Source organism: Seriola aureovittata, chromosome 19 (genome assembly GCF_021018895.1).
Source record: "Seriola aureovittata isolate HTS-2021-v1 ecotype China chromosome 19, ASM2101889v1, whole genome shotgun sequence".
Lineage (NCBI taxonomy): Eukaryota > Metazoa > Chordata > Actinopteri > Carangiformes > Carangidae > Seriola > Seriola aureovittata.
The window spans coordinates 4,492,310-4,506,859 of record NC_079382.1 but is presented as its reverse complement, the minus strand read 5'-3'; the positions used below and the strand labels follow the sequence as shown (position 1 = coordinate 4,506,859).

At 41.7% G+C, this 14,550-nt stretch overlaps 1 protein-coding gene across 1 annotated transcript in view; it reads right to left on the bottom strand.

Annotated features, from left to right (window-relative positions):
- The window catches only part of snap25a (synaptosome associated protein 25a), a 36,354-nt gene extending 26,214 nt beyond the window's left edge, over positions 1-10,140 (bottom strand). Inside the window, exon 1 of the mRNA XM_056405362.1 lies at positions 9,976-10,140. The gene's annotated coding sequence lies outside the window, so the exon portion shown is untranslated. The remainder of the gene's footprint in view (positions 1-9,975) is intronic.
- Between the last annotated feature and the right edge of the window lie 4,410 nt (positions 10,141-14,550).

The window sequence follows — 14,550 nt, the reverse complement described above, 5'->3', positions numbered from 1 at the left end:
TTTAAACGACTTAATTGTTAAGGTTACTATAGTGCTTTACTTGGTGCGGCTGTTATCGCTCCTTACAGAGGACTGTAGTAACAAATGCACTGAACTGTAATGGATCGAGTGGGCGTTCCTTTTTAAACTCAGTCATTTAGCTACACATGACACTATTAATGTAAAATGATATCTAATGCTGTAAAAATTCCAGCAGCCATTTTGCAACTTGAAAGAACAATAAATAATTCTGTACCCTAAAATGCTTCTTGTATCCAGAGGCCTTTCTTGTTTGTAAGTTTAATCACATATAACCACGACAAAAAGATGACGCTGCCCTTCCAGGAACCACAGCGAGCCTGAATAATACCAGCAACATTACTCAACAAGCCCAAGTGTCACTACAGCTGCATCTCTCTCCCCACAGGGGAGCTAGCATTAAGTGCTGAAGCGACAACCCGGTGGCCTGCCCTGCATTATTGACCTGAGGAGTCCAAAACCCCATCACTTATTCATCTGGCCCCAGTGTAACCATTTACATCTCAGAAACACATGGCTGAAGAGCAGGAGGTAGAGGATCATAACAGTGCAAGCTAACTGCTTCAGACAGGATAGCGCTTCAAAATCTCCTGTTATGACTTTACAGAGATGAAGTGAAGGTGAGCTACAGAAGAGTAAAGAAGCTAAAGGTGTCTAACACTTCATCAACACAACATTAGTGAGGAAGTACTTGATGATTTTTAGCCACTTTTAGTCATGTTAGCCAAGCTACCGACATGGATTTATAGGGTCAGTCAAATGTTAGCAAATGGAAGCATGCTAATAGACTAAATTCAGATGGTGAACATGCTAAATGTTATGCCTGCTAAACATCAGCATGTTAGCACTGTCACTGTGACCATGTTAGCATACTTAAGTTAGCTTGAAGCACCGCTAGCATGGTTGTAGACACTTAGTAGTTAGATACACTTGCTTGCTTATTTACAGGTAGTTACTTACTCTCAGAGTTTAAACAAAATTCAATGGTTCTAGCTTTTTATATCTGAATATTTTATAATTTTCTTTAACTTCTATTATATTTGAATGAATAGGATGTTGGACTGTCAGACAAAACATATCAAACATTTTGATATGATAGGAAATTGTGGGGGCTTTCTTTCTACGATTTTCTGATATTTTATGGACAAAATTATTAATTGAGAAAATAATTTAAAAATGAATAGATAATGAAAATATTAATTAGCATTCCTAAAAGGAACAGTATATTACAAAAACGATGTTAAAACTCCACCACCGATTAAAAAGACCATATAAAATCACATATATATCCATTTGCACATACATATCTTATGTAAAATGCATTTACAGCAAGCAAAAAGAAATAGCTACAATGTGGTCAGAGCAATATACATTTTTATAATATACTGTCTTTTAAAATTATCCTACATAAACTGTAGGAAGTGGCTCAGGTTGAGCAGTAATCATGAGTCCTTGCTGTGAGACTGCAGACCATGTTGTCCTAACAGTTTGAATACAGAATAACTACATTTGCCTGAAACGTTATGTTTTATAAGTGATGTTTTGTTTGGAGTATCATCAACATTGGGAAATGGGAAGAAATGTCAACGCCGTTTGTTACGCTAGGCAGCAGAGACAGCTTTAGAGTATTGAGATATGTATGAATACATTCCCTAATGTATGACTTTCTGTGATCACCAGAAAAGCCACAACCACTGGGTTGGTGAAGATCCCATTTACTGTGTCCTCTATGTATAGAGATACGAACATTCAAACATAATCTGTTCACAATATCCCACAAGGCATGTTATACAACACATATTTAAATCCAACAAGACATATCTGATCCCTGCCCATGGCAGCTTACTAAGCTATTTACAGTAGAGAAAAGCAGACAAAGGATGCTACTTTGGGAAATTACCGTTGGAAGTGTGCATTGTGGTTTCTACAGTGTTTAAGGAGCTGCTGGCAGTCAACATGGTCCTTGGGTTTATTAGTTTGTCATCAGTATGGGGAGTGACTGCTGTTCTGGGATGCTGAAACTTACAGTTTACAGCTTTCTGGAAGTGTTGGCCCCAAACTACATGAGGAGATGTTGATGGGAAGTTACTCACTTGATATTCCAGTCACACACCTACACTCATACACTCTCTCTTTCCAGAGTGACCACTCGTTCTAAACAGCTTCAGGGATAGCCACACGATGACCTGAGTGTATGTTAATGTAAAAACTGCCGTAAACAATGTCATCATCCTATTTATTGTTTCTTGGAGGAGGCATTGCGGCTGCATTCGCTAATAGAGACCAGATAGTCTGAGGGTGAAGACAAGGGCAAGTCGGGTGATTTACTCCCCATCCCTCCTCACCGGTGCTGAGCTGCATGGCTCCTTATCAGCCAGCTCCCTGCTCCTTTGGAACAAGTGGAGAGCAGAGCAGAGAGGACAATACACGGGTAGACAAGACAAGAGAATCTCAGTGGTGCAGACTAATGTGTTTATTTGAAGCTACTGTAGGAAGATGAGGAGCACAGAGCTCACACGTACAAGGATGAAAAAGAGAATAAAATAAGGCCATAATTCAGTATGCACAGCACACCACAGCAAGTATGAGCCCTGCCAACGCCCTTCAGCCCCGTGCTCACAGTCACCTCTGTGGTTTCTGTGTATGAGAGGGGTTTCATCATGTGTCCACTCAGAGCCACAGTTATTAACATGTAGCTATGACGTTTTGGCTTCTAGAGGGCCATGGAGACGTTTGACAAGCCAAACATGACAGGGATGTAGGGAGGGGTTCAGATGGGGGTAGGGGGTTGGTGGCGCAGACGAACATTAGATCAACCAAGCAATTTCTGAACAGGGCACCACAGCCCGGTTTGGAATTAGGAGCACAACCTCTCGTGTTTTACAACCTAATAAATGTCAGGGGAGAGCGATGTGAAGGCTCTCCGGGTGAAAAATGCAGCAGATGTCCTTTTTATATCTGCGGGTTTGACGGAGTCTCAGGCAGGAGACGTTCAAGTAAACCGCAGAGTGAAAAGGCATAATTCCTGACGCTTTAGCGATGCAACAGTAACAAACCATCAAACTGTAACACCTTGATCAATGTTGATGACTTTGATGACTCACAGGTTTTTGCCATGGAGCATATTTGTACACTGGGGGGTTATGACACGAGACTCCAGCAAAACAAATCCAAATAGGGAACCCCAGTGGTTTATTTTCCAGTTCAACAGGACACATTCAGTTTTTTTGTTTTTTTTTAAATGATTCCCTACTTCATTCATGGTCAAGGGCCCCAGTAGCCTGGCCACTTCAGTGTCACATAAGAGCCTGTTAAGTATTTGAGAAGTCATAAAAACAAAGACATTAAAAAGCAATTAGTTGCACTCAGGTAATTAGAAATTTAAAAATATCAAATTACACCTCTGTTGCTTCTGTTCTTTTTGACTTTTTATTTATTTTTTTATATTTTTAATGATAACGCTATTTATATGCAGCAAAAATATATCATTGGTAAAAATCAGTTAATTGCTTGGTCCAGTTTGCAGAATCCAAGTCCGTAAAGAACATTCTACAATGCAGCCCAGGAGGGAGAGTCGGTCGTCCACTAATTGGAGGGGCTGCGGTTCGATCCCCGGCTCCTCCAGTCTGTGTGTCATAGTGTCCGTGGGCAAGTTACTTAACAATAAATTGCCCCCGATGATGTTCCATCGATGTGTGAACGTGTGTGTAAGAGAGAAATGCTATGTAAAGAACAGGTGCTGTAAAGCTCTTTGAGGAGCTGTTAAGACTAGAGAAGCACTATCTATCTACTTGCAGCCCATTTGTCATTTAACCCAAGGATATTCAGTGAACTATCATAGTAGAATCAGTAGAATACTGTCATATTAATTCCTACAGTAAACGCTGCAATGTTGACCTCCAGTGCTGATCAGTCTGAAAGAATCAATCATACTGATACTCTGTTCTGCTCACAAGGCATTTTAAGACATTATATACACATGGACGTTCATGTCAACACATTATGGATTCATTCCAACCAGCACAACCAAAATATGTTAAAATTTACTGTAAACATGAGAAACACTGACAGGTTTGATAGCCTGTGTGGAGACTGCGTAAAAACAAATTCATTACTAAGTAAAACCAGATGTATAATACATAATACATCGCACCATGCTTTCCATTTTGCCCTATAATGCACGCTGTCTTCATACTGAACTTCAAGCAGTAATAGTGCGTGTGTACTGTTTGATAGAGTTAAAAATATAAGATCAAACATCCTCTGAATGTTAACTATCTAACACATACCAGACTGTTTAAGGTTTATGTAAAAGCAGTGCAGATGCAGAGGCTGACCTGCACCAACAACTGTGGTCAGCTGCACTGCAGCATCATAAATTACCCAGCCTGACGGACAGACCTACAGCAACAATATCACCAAAAAAACCCCACCACATTCACCACACGCCACTGATCCTTGAATCAAAACCATCTCCTCACTCCACACAGTGTTGTGTTTGCAGAAGACTGATTCAGTCGTATTGTCCCTGCACCTGAGCACACAAACCTGACCCATGTAATGTAGAGCGCAGAGGGCGTATTCATGTTGACCCGAGCAGATAAATTGGTGACTTTGTGCTCCACTGATGCAGGGATAAGATGTCTATACATGCTTTTATTCTGGAAATGGAAGCTTTAGTCATGTAGAGATGCTTTACAATACTACTGAAGCCACGGCTAATGCTGCTGGTGAAAATGATATGATTGAAGCTACAGATCAATGTGAAACTGAAGCAGGCTGCATCATACGCTACACACGCACGCATACAAGTAATTGTATGTATCAGCTTGCCATAACAAAATCTGACACCCTATATTTATTCCTGGGCATATGTTAGTAAGACTTCTTCCGATTTCTGGTTATCACATGGATATGAATAATACCAGCAATGATCTGTGTGTGAAACATTTATGCCATTTTTCCAATAGAGAGTGTGCACACTTTCTTCAAATGAATCAACCTGGCAATTATTCATTTTGGAAGTTCTGTGTTTCCAACTTCTGTCTCTCCGCCCCACTCTTTTCCTTCTCTTTTCTAATAATTTTCTCTCCCTAAAATTCATTTCATTAATCAAAAGAATAATAATCTAACCCTGAGAGAGCAGGAGAGGGGACAGATGGCAGAACGATGACAGTGCCTGACAGCGCGGTGGATCGGCCTCACCGGTGGCTGTCTCATAAAAGTACCTTTAAAAGGTAAAATTGTGGAGGATTTTTTTTTTTGATTTTCTGTTCCAGAAAAGCTTCAAAAGCATGAGCGTCACTTGGGAGACAATATTTAACACATCACTTCTGTTAGAGAGCACAACTGAGGTAAGATAAATAAAACTAAATTTAGAGAAGTCATGCTTTTGTTCGAACATGAAAAGATTCATGACAGGTGTGCTGCTCATATCAGCTACCTATCTCCATTAATAACCATTTAACTACCCTACATAAAGCCTGACAAGTTTTAGAAAAACACAAAAGACAATTTTTGAAAGACGACATCCCGAATCCTGAAAAGACTGCATAACTGAAGGAAAATAAAACCACTAACCAACTAATAAAAACAGCAAATTAGTGCTGTGTCGAAAGAAAAGAAGAAAGTTTTCATGATGAGGTTTGGTGAGAGAAAAAATGCACCACTGCGTTTTCTCTCTGTGCATTGCCACACTCTCGAGGCCTCAGGAGCGGCCATTTTGTTTCTCTGTTTTTGTTTACATGCAGAGTGCCTCTGAGAAAGTGAGAGGCCGTCCCATGCGGGCTGACTGGACACAAAAACAAAGCTCAACGCTGCCTTTCAACCTGACTTGCCGTTTTCTCTGCTGCTTGGCTATTGCTGTCAAGTAGGTCACACTCACTTGCAAGAAAACACTCTTTCCCCTTCCTGTTTCTTTTAAAGCACTTTTGGGAAATGGGATGTTTTGGGAAATATGCTTATTCACTTTCTTACTGAGAGTCAAATGAGAAGACGGATCCCACTCCCAGGACTTTACGCTAAATATGAAGCTACACCCAGCAGCTGGTTAGCTTAGATGAAACACTGGAAACAGGGGGAATCAGCACTGTCCAAAGGTAACAAAAGTCACCTACCAGCACCTTTAAAGCTGACTAATTAACACATTATATCTCGTTTGTTTAATCCATACCAAAACTGAAGAGTAAAAGCAACACGTTTTGGTGTTACAGAGGATATGTTATGCTGTATCACAGGTTATATAACTTCCACAAAATTACAGCTATGTTACGTACTTACGAGATACGTAACTTTAGAGGTACAAGTTGGTGGAGTTTGTTATGTGTGGACAGTAAACACTAACAGTATTCCTGTTTTCACTCTTTGTGGTAATCTAAGATAACTGGCTGGTGGCTATTGGCTTATCTTAATATTTATAGACAGAGAATAAACTCACCTCCCAAAAATGTCTCACTTTGTCTTACTTTTAAAAAATGCAACGTTAATTAACTTCTTTGTCTAGAAGCCTCTGTTTCTGTCATCTGTTTCACAGTTTTTGTCTATTTACAATTCCTTTGTAATGTTTAGACCTTTGTAAAATATTATCTTATGTAGCTAAAGTGTAATATCTGAGCATTTCCTTTCAAAGCTAAAGCCATAAAGTAGAGATTGTAATGAAAAGAAACAGTAGGAAGCCCAACCACTTGGGATCTACTGACCACTGGGCAAAACTCAGGAAAAGACTTTTAAGTCTTGATGATAAATTTGTCTTTTCCAGGACACAGTGACTTTGCTCAGCGCAAAATAAAATATCCTAAAAACGAAATAACCCCTTTCACGATGTCTCATAATTCGTAATTTGTAAACTCAGACAGAACAGTCATGTCTCCTCCGGCTCTAGATGATGAACCCAGAACAGGCTTCACTATTCAGAGAAAGGAGAGAAACAGCAGCGTATTCGACCACCACAGGGAATCATTCAGGATATCTCAGAGTTGCTAAATGCGACAGCAGCATAACAAGCTCAGCTGAATCCATGAGGATGATTTTGTTTGTCATGCAGCTAAACCCTGAACTGAGAGAAACAACCACAGTAGGCTTTTAGTTCCCATTCCCAATCCAGATCCCTCTACAAAGGAGGGAGCAGGCCTAGTTCTTTGCTCAAGGGCACTTTATTAATGCCCTTGAGTTAAGAAGTACGAATGCTCCTCTATGTGTACCTCAAGCAGATACAGACTCAGAAAGTAAACTCCTTTTGTGATAATGCGCCTGACCTTTGTAGAGTGAAACAAGACGCTTACTTTTGAATGAAATATCCACCACATGAAGAAAAAGCAACACCTTTTCTTGCATATTACTGCTAATGTGAAATATGAAACAATAGGCCACTAAAGGTGTCTGATATGTCAACATTTCAGAAGCTCATCTAGTCTGCAGAGACACGGTTGGAGAAATGCCAGAGATCCGTCAGCCTGTCAAATATGACTCATGTCATTTAAGATAGTGAGAAGTGAGAGTTTATCTGGCTGTAGCCTGAGAATAAAATGTGTAGTTGCTTGTACATGGGCAGACATGAGGTGAATAGTTGGGCCTGTTAAATGCCTTTCAAACCAGGCTGAGAGCCTGAGTCTGGAGAAAAGAGCTGCTAGAAAGAGAAACAAATATACCTGCGCCAAAACACGCAATGCGCAGCCAGCCGGCTCAGTATTCACCAGCATCGATCACGGAGGCTCTAGCTCCACTTCAGAACAGCACAATACAGGCGCATGTGTGAAAGTGCCCCCCCCCCCCGTCAAATGAACAACGGCCGGGGTGTTTCTAAGAAACAATCAGTGGATGGTGATTGTGTTGTGAGTCACCATTTATCCAGAGAGCAACCCCCTTTTCAGTGTGTGCAGTAAAGGCCTGACACCCCCCCACCACCACCACCACCCCCTCCCTGTTTCTGTCTCTCTCTCTCTCCCTCTCTGCAGTCCAAATAGTGCAAGCCGCATAATGCGATATGGTATAGCGGTCATGGCAACTGGAGCATCCTTACTTTGCTCTCTATATACTGTAGGCTATAATCTGCCATTGTCAAGAACACACGGCCGCCAGTGTTCAAAGACTGCTTCCTTTCTTCTATATGAACTCGTATTTCTGTTTCCCCCTGCCTTTAAAATCAAATCTGTTATTATAAGGTCATTAAGAATCCCCACAGACCCACTGAAGGAATGTGGTCTGAGTACATCTTGTGGTAAATGTAATGGTCTATTCATGCTGTAGTGCCCATTGCAAGATATCCAGTGATGTGGCAAACACTAAATCAACCCTCAAGTGAAGGCATCTGTCAGTGACCATCAGCCAGCCAGCAAGCCAGCCCACCCCCCATGTGCTGATATAAAACAATTCCAGATGCGCCAGAGATCAACACGACTTCAGCATCTGATCTGCCGCATCGTCAAACCCCAGGATGACCAACAATCAAGTCTCTATGTCTGAATCACGAGGCTCGGACACCTCTCACAGCAGCCACGGTAATGTGCGCCACGCGTGACTGGCAGCACACGACGTCAATTCACCACACAGAATCCTCACATTGACTATTGTTTGCCACCAAATCCTTCACACCTGCAGATATCGACCACGTTATCCTCATCCTAACCCGGTTTGGACTGCTCCTGTATGCTTTTCACACATAGCTAACTAGGTCACATTAGGAACCAACATGATACTCTTAATAGCTTTATATGTAGTGTGTACGGAGCTGAATGTCCTGCATGATAAATCTAGCAAACCAAACTGGCACTCTTGCGCCTGTGGAGAGCTCAGCCATTGTGCGCCATGCGCGATCTACAGACAGCGCGTGCGGAGCTCATTGACAGTTCTGTGCGTCGCTACGGCGACGACTGGCTGGATGGATGGGTTTGGGATGCTGAGGTGGAGGAAGAGGAGGAGGAGATGAGAGGGGGCGGGGGTGTTGGGTGTCATAGTGCGGGTTTCACCGCGGTCCTCCCCGGCGCTCTTCTCCCCCCGTCTCACGCCTGTAAAAACCCCCGCCCACCTTTACACCACCGGGATACTTTCGAACTCTCTTCATGCCTCGGTCACATAGCTAAATGTGGCGCGGATTTGGCCGCTTGTGATGCAAAGCCACTGCGTAAAAAAATAATAAAAAATAAAATGAAGAGGCGCATTCATGGAGCTGGGTCATGCTTCACCCCCCACCCCCTCCCCCCTGTTTATATCGGCTATCCTCCTCCCACCGACCGACCTCACCATGGCGCAGTTTACTATTACATGACATTCCCTCAATCAGATCACAAATCAGGGATGATGCTGTTTTGTTGTGTGTGTTTTTTTCTCCGGCTGACATGTGTGCGACAGTGATGCATGTTTCACCGTGTTGCTGCGACATCAGCAGTCTACTTGCTGCTGCTGCAGCTTGGAGGCGGGAGATGAGGCTCTCACTCAGCCACGACACTGGTTTTTAAGAGAGCGATCCCCTCGGAAATGGATAGGAAGACTATGGCTAAATACAACACCCCCTAACCCTCTTTACAATGCGGTGTTTGGACACTAAATGGACCTGCTGAGATGTCCATTTCACCTCCTCCGTGTGTTTTCCCTCCTTGCCGCTGTCCACGGTGCTGAAACACCGAAAACGCCCACAGTGAACATACGCATTATAGCGCACCGCATCCATCCTCTCAGCAATCCACTGCGCGTTTGAGATTTATCACCCGGTAGGTCACGCATTGCCTCCATTGGCTTCTATCTTTCTTCCTTCCTTTACCCACTAACAAAGCTGAAAATCATCCCAAACAAGATGAAACCCTAAAAGCATCTAATAGGCGACTGCATCAAAAAGGATTCAGGCTGAGAGAAAACAGACCTCCACTGCTCACGTTTCACAAATACACAAACATCTGCTGCTTCAATGTGCAAAAAGCGAGAAATAGAAGTGGTGAAAATGAAGTAAAAAGTCTTCAGTCTTACCTGTGCCTGTTGTGGGTGCCCCGCAGTCAGTATGGGAGGAAATGTCTGCGTATATCAACAGCAAACCGATACCAGTCTGTCTCTGTATATGACTGCGATGCTGCAAAGGCACTGTGCGTCGGCTGAGTCCTCCTCACTTCTTCTTCAATGGGGGTAAAGCGGTGCAGCTCTCGTCAAAGATGGCGGACACTTTTGACGTCAGCAGCAGCAGCTTTTAATAGATATCTGTCAGAGAGAGAGAGAGAGAGAGGAGAGAGAGAGAGAGAGAGAGAGAGAGAGAGAGAGAGGGGGAGAGAGAGAGAGAAAGAGAGAAAGGGGGAGAGACTTCAAAAAGTCTTTGTTATAATGGGCAGCTGCACGGATAGCAACACAACAACTGAATATTTTAGATGTTTTTGAAATGCTGCTGTTGCATGTTTCACATCCCACCAAAAGGCATGTAGGTATACTGCAGCCTACATATAGACTGGATATAAGCTACAGTCTACATGTAGGCTGCAGATATAGACGATATACAGCCACTTTTGGACCCCATTGTACATTATTCATGATTATCAGTTTTTATATAGGCTATATTAATGTAGACATAGCTTGATGGCGGGTTCATCTTGGTTTGAGGCATCTCGATCTTGCCAGTTGCAACACATCTCTTTCAGAGGATATTTGTTAAGAGTTTCATAGGTATGAGTTCATTATGCAGCAGAATAAAATGTACCCATATTCCAGTAAAAAGTGACCAGTGCACAAAGGTCAGTATCAGTGGGATTTTAATGGGAACATCTTCACTAAAATTTTAAATTAACGCCCCGTCATAGATGTTTCCCACCAGTATGAATAATCATATTTGACTGATTGATGTGACAGTGTCTGTGGTATCCAAGAATGGATTACTAATCAGGCAAAGTGGGCAACTGGCCTAGAGCTCCAGACCTCCCATCAGCTCCCCAAAGGATTGGTGTGGTGATGGATTTTGGGTAATTTGATTAATTGTTTGGGAACATGGTAATGTGCACCACTAAATCACAATATATACCGACATAATAAAGTGTTGGGTCCTGTATTACTACCTGATTGTGAAGGACAGTCTTAAAGAAGGTCCCCATGTTGAAATCTGGTTTCATGCCCTTCATTCTAACAGTTGATGCCGAGCTTAAATGGTGCAGCCTGCAGGTTTGCTGTGTGGCAATTTGATGAAACACAAATAGTTTAGGAATATGCACCATTCAAGCTAGGCATCATCTGTTGTAATGACGGGCATAAAACCCGATTTCAACATAGGGACCTTCTTTAAGACTAGCTCCATGGCTACAGTGAGCACAGGAACTGGAAGAAAATGATATAGCATGCATATTGTATTCTAATTCCTAATGGCCTTTGAAGACATTTCTTAAGGTTCTAGACAAAGATGAATATATTAGAAATATTTACAGGCCTGTTGTGAAGTACAGATTCTTCTATGGGTAGATGCTTCACTACCACAGTTTTAAACAATAAGGATGGTGATATTTCTTTCTTATTATTAACAAACCCATGAAAAGACTAGTAATAAGTAGTGTGTTTATTCAAAGCCTGATATAGCTTATTCCTCTGTGCCATGTAGCTCTGCTGTTGTCCTAAAAATGATTAAAAGAATTGAGTGGTAGCTTCTTTTAATAATCAAAGTATAGTATATCTGTGACTTGAAGGTTTACATTTTCAGTAGGGGCCAACAGACTGGGTGCTGAGAGCCACAGACAAAGAGGAGCCAGGAGGTATTGATAGTTGGATTAATACATGGGATTTGTTGACAATAACAAAAGTATAGAATACTACCAGCCCTATCCTTTAAGGTTTTCCTTCTCGTTTGGACTTAAACCTTTTTAGGTCATGATTTTTATGTACCTCTGTGACATTAACGGCTGTTTCAATGGGCTTTACAGACCATATATATATCAACAAAACCTCTCATTCGTCACATTTTCCCTGTCAGTTATTCAGAACAAACAGACAGACTGACCTCGTGCAGAATACCGCTTCTTTCTGAAACATCTAAAATGGGCTCGATTGATGTTTTCTCAGCACGTCCACACTGGATCATATGTGCACTCTGCATAGTGGGAATGTCCCCTCTCTCTTCTCCTCCGGCAGCTGCCTCTGCTTGGCACTGTAACAAATGTGTCTTCAATTGCTCTGAAGCGAACCTGTCTCCTAAATTAATGATAATGATAACTCTGCATGAAAAATCCATTTGGCGAGGGAAGCCAGAGGAGAAGAAAAGAAGAGAGTGTGAACGTGAGTGTGCACTCTATTTATGTCTATGAGGGAAGCATGTGAGTGTATTGTGTTCAAGGTGTGATCAGACCTCTGTGTCTGTGTGCGCGTGCGTGTGTGTGTGTGTGTGGAGAATAAATCTACAGGTCTCTCATTCATTCACTCTCCTCTAAAACAACATTACAGGAGTATAACAAACCAAATTAGGAATAGATGGAAGTGGAGAATTGTGGTTCTGTTTGAAGGGAAGCAAGAGAAACCATGCATGATCAGGTTAGAGTAGATGGGGTTTCCAAACAGAGGTCCGTGGCCCTCTAAGGGTCCCCGAGGCGGCTGCATGGGTACCTACGCAACAGACAATACATCAATTCATTTCACTGTTAAGAGAATGTGCACAGACTGTTAGCCACAGTGATGGACTTTGATAACACTATAAGTCATAACCAAGAGCAAAATGTAAATATTTTTTTATGCTTGATAAGTCAATGCCAGGAGAACCAGCTGGCATGTACAATCACTAAGCACTTTATTAGGAATACCTGTGCACCTGCTTATTCTTGCAATTACCCAATCAGCCAATCATGTTGCAGCAGTGCAATGCATAAAATCCTGCAGAAACAGGTCAGGAGCTTCAGTTAATGTTCACATCAAACATCAGAATGGGGACAAAATGTGATCTCATTGACTTTGACTGTGGCATTATTGTTGGTGTCAGATGAGCTGGGTTGAGTTTTTCTGAAACTGCTGATCTCCTGAGATTTTCACACACAAGTTTTACTCAGAATGGAGCCAAAAACAAACAAACAAACAACCATCCAGTGAGCAGCAGCTCGGTGGACATAAACCTGGTTGAAGAGAAAGGTCAGAGGAGAACAGCTACACTGGTTGGAGAAAGGTTACAGTAACTAAGATAACCACTCTTTACAACTGTGGTGAGCAGAAAAGCATAAACAAGTCAAACCTTGAGGTGGATGAGCTACAACAGCAGAAGACCACATCAGGTTTCACTCCTGTCAGCCTCTTTAATTTCAATCAATCAGCGTTTTAACACCACAGTCTTTCTGAGTATTGTTGCAGACTATGTGCATCCCTTTATGTCCACAATTTACCACCTTCTAATGGTTACTTCCAGAAGGATAATACACTATGTCACAGAGCAAAAATCGTCTCAAACTGGTTCATGAACATGACAGTGAGGTCGGTGAACTTTAGTTCTGTCTCCAGAGCTGAATCCAGCAGAACACCTTTAGGATGTGTGGTGTCTCAGTTTCCAACATCTTGTGGAATCAATGGTACAAAGAACTCAGGTTGTGTTGAGAGCAAAGGGAGGGACTGCCCAGTTTTATGGTGTTCCTAATAAAGTGAGTGTAAATGAAATTAACTTTAAAATGATTATTTTGATTATTTTGTTGTTTAATTGTGGTTTTTTAAATGGTTTTAGTCATTGTAATTTATACTTTGATTTTCAATCCACAGTATAACAAGTATTCAGTGAAGAGGTTTTACCACTAGGTTGAAATGTCTTTGAGAGAGTCTTTAGATAATTCAAGGACTCTAAAACTTGTCCCTGAAAGTCAAGATGATCAACCGCAGCTCTTAAATAATACAAATAAGTCTATGTGATAGAAGAATACATAACAAGAAAAAAAGAAAATACAAAAAAATTAATTGTGCATTAAAATCCAATTTTGTTGCTGGACTTTCAAAACTATTTTCATGTAGTTGTGGTCGATCACACTGAGTTGCTGATGTTTCATTACAAAAATAGTATAAAAAGAAAAATACATGCACTACGTGTCCATTAAATGTCAACGGAGCAAAACTAGCTGCTGGGTCCCCCGCTAACCACCAATTGTGCAATGTCTACATACCAAATAGTACTCCTGGCTGCAGTAATATTAACTAGCCCCAAGCTTTCTGTGTGTCAGTTAGTCTGGTTAATATGGTTAATATGGTTAAACATAATTAAACTAAAATCTGTCTAATAGAGGTCTCAAATATAGATTTGCCAAAGGGCCCTTCCACAATACATGGCCACAATGTTACATAATAATGTAGGACCTTGATGTTGACCTGCTGATAATGTGCCTTAGTCGTAAATTCCTTTGACCTGTTCACCACCTGAGGGCAGCAGAAACAAGCTGTGAAGTTGAGTTGTGTGAGAAGACTTCATACCTTTAAATACCACGAGCTGTCTCCAGCATTAGAAAACAATGCCACTGTTAACTCTTATTTTGTTTCTATTTCTATCACTTCTTTTCTTCTGCTGTAGTTAGCATCCTAACAAGCTAGCCCTGGCCCAGCCGGCCCATCTCACCACTTTCC